Below are 3,410 nucleotides of genomic sequence, written 5' to 3' on the forward strand. Positions count from 1 at the left end.
TTTTCTGTTTTAATACTATCTTGTACTCTCTAAACAACAAAATAAAAATAGAAAAAAAATCCACCAGGTTTTTAAAGATTACCCTACAGTTTCAACACTGACAGCAAGGCTTGTTCCTCAGTAGGACTCCTCTCCACAGTGAGTCTGCTTTGAGCATCATATGACTAATGGCCAGCATTGATGCAACAGATGCAGAGATCCACACAAGTTCCTTGAAGAGATATAGATGACCCCATGCCATTGATCATAACCCACATTTCCAGACCAAATTTAAGCAACACTACATTTGTAAGGTCCAGCGAATTTGGAAAAGTGGATGGTGGGGAGGCATTCACAGAGTTTTGTGTGCGAGATCAGATAAATTAACTCAGGCCTACTTGGCCTCCTCCGTGAGCCCTAGGGAGGAAGACAGCATGGAAGGATGTTGTTATGCTGCCCTTTTGCAGTGGAAAGTTAATACAGCTGAGATCTATTGTTCAGGCATGTACCATGGGTGGTGGGGGAGCTGAATCTTGTGACACTTCCTGTTCCTCTGTTTGAATGAACATAAGGCGATCCAATCACTGGGGACTCTTTGTTGAAGGGAGATAAGAATGTTCTGGTCCTCACATTTAATCTAATCCATGTCTCTTTGGGTTTCATGCTTGTTCTTCCCACAATCAGTTACAAAACTTGCAGACTAGCTCTTAAATTATTGAAATTTGAAGATTGACACTTCCAGTGGGGAACCACACCCTGAGTATCACGGATGACCTCCAGATTATTTTGGGGAAAGTGGAAAATCTGTGCCTCCTGAATTTATGCCCCCAGGAGAAAAAGAAATCTTGGGGAAACAAATTTGATTTGGGAGCACAGCAATGCTTTCAACGCATTCCCTAACTGTTCCTTCCAGCACAGTGTCTTACAATTTGAGTTTCACAAGCAAAGACCTCTTGAGTCTCTGCCTTGGGGTATGGGAACCTCAGGGAGCTTGGGAGTAATGACTTGTCCAGTACCAGTACCCATAACTTTAGGATTTATCAAGTTAATTTATTTTGGATATTGGAGCCATCTAATCATACAAGAAGTGAAAAAACTGGAGAATCATTTAGTAAATTTGCCAAGGGTTACTGAAATCCAATGCAGGCAAAATTGTTGATAACATAGAGAGGGGCAGGAAGATGAATTTGCAAGATTACTGCACCCTTCCATGTCACCGGGGCCACCTTATGGTTGTGTCTTAGTGAGCATTTTCTCCAGGTCCTATGTTCACTGTCAGAATGTGCCAGTGGCCAGTCACCCTTCTGTAGCCCCAAACACTCAAAACTACACTGAGAAAATAAAAGCATAATATTTAGGAAGACTTCTTGTTGCGAGTGCACCTCATTCTTGGACTTTAGGTTTATGTACATTGTCAGGTCTCCAAACCCGCCCCCTGCTCAGTGGGAAAGAAAAACTCCTCCTGCAGATCTCTTACACATTCAGGCCCTCTACATTCAACCAGAAACTGATAGCTCCCCCACCTATCTCAACCAACTTGCAGTGCCCTACACAACCCACATAAAACAGATTTCATGTAAAACCACAAGAGACCCACAGTGCCCTCCAGCACCCACTGTACCCAATACCACCTTGTCTATCCTTAAGCCCTAAAATGCCTACTCAGATACTGAAAACAACATAGCCCCCTCAGTTATATCCTCTCCCCTACCTAAACACTCCTGTAAACCATCCCTTCACCCCTTTCTCAGGGTGAGTGGTGTTTTCAGCCTTGGCATTGCTGAACCAAGTCTGCAATAAAGTTCTCTCCAATTGCTTAGACTCCACCCAACTTAGTGGCCTCAACTGAGCCCAAGTTTACCCCAATGCTACCTATGCTTTAACCAATATATTTAGAATTTAGATTGTGAATTCTAAAGGTTACCCTATCCCCACATAGACATTTGTATAGGGAGCATATATCAGAGAAATAGAAACAAAATTTCAAGTCTCATATATGATAGCAAATTCCTAAAAAATGAGTGAAATATTCTGAAAAGGACACAGTACCTCCTCACCAAATAAAACAGTACTTTATGAGGAAGAAAATGACATGACCTCTCCTATTGTTTAAAATAGATATTTTTCAGCAATAGTACTTTGTGAGTTCCCTAGAATAAAAAAAGGCAGAGAACTCCTTATGAGAAATATTTTCAACTCCTCCAATTCAACACCCGAGGGGTCAATATTGAAAAAGATTGAGTCTCCTGGGCCTGAGGTAGAAGTTAGAAATGTGTGTTTCACAGCAGAAGATATACCTGCATGGATCACAGGGAGGCTATGGGGTGCCTGGAGTTCTCTGTTCCAACAGAGCCATAGCATTTTTCTCAGCATTGGGAATGGAGTTACCAAGGGCAGGAAAGCCACATCCATTGAAGATGCTGTTCTGCAAGGGCAGAGCTGATTGTCTGAGAGAAACCAATGCAGAACCTTCTTTTCCCAGCTGGTAAAGGTTGGGCTCAGCCCTGGCCCTGACCTGGCTCCCTGTTTTCAGCAACAACTCAACCTAGGTCACAAGACATTCAAGAGGAGTTCTCCCTGCTAGGGAAAAAACAGAAAAGAGAAAAATGACTCCAAAACAGTGGTTTAAAATCCATCATTTCCCGTGTGTGTGTGTGTGTGTGTGTGTGTATTTGTAATTAATGCATGTACTTAGGAGTTTTAGAAAAAGAAATGCCTAAACTAAGGTAGTTTGGTAAAAATTTTCTTAAATTTGTCTTCAACTTTGAGGATGATGGCTGCACAAGGCAAGTGTAAAGTTTCAGAGATGGCTGGGCAAGTACAGATGGGGACTCTCAGCTCAAAGAGGATGCTAATTTAGCATGAGAGGGTGCAAGGAGTGAGGGTCCAGGTCCTTGGAGGAGCTGGCTTTATTACATCATTCAGTGCTTTGTTCAACATCAAGCCATGGAGGAAGTACTTTTATCAATGTCCTGACTTTGCAGAAACTAAATAGTTGGAGATTGAGACACAGTCAACAAGATCACCCAAGGGGAAAGGGGAATGGTCATTTGCTGCCCCTAAGATAATATGAAATCATGGAAATCAATCAGGTTCCAGAAAGAGAGAGTCATCTACAGGATGATCTGAACATCATTTCTCACACACAGATCCAAAGCTCATCCTCAGAAATGTTCCCCATTCTCTGTGTGGCCAGAGGAACCCAATTCAAATCCAAGAAACACTTTGATTCTAGAAGACCTCCGGTCTGACAGATTAGAGGAAGCTCTGGATCAGAAATTAGAGGTTCAGATATTTGTATGGTGCTCTTCAGACTGTCTCTGAATAATTTGTAATGGGATGCCTTCCTTAGATAGAACATAAGGCTGAAGTCAAGGCCATGACAGAGAACACTAAGGCTACAATTTGAAATTACTATAATATCACATAGC

This window comes from Octodon degus, unplaced genomic scaffold, assembly GCF_000260255.1.
Source record: "Octodon degus isolate 3935 unplaced genomic scaffold, OctDeg1.0 scaffold00079, whole genome shotgun sequence".
Classification (NCBI taxonomy): domain Eukaryota; kingdom Metazoa; phylum Chordata; class Mammalia; order Rodentia; family Octodontidae; genus Octodon; species Octodon degus.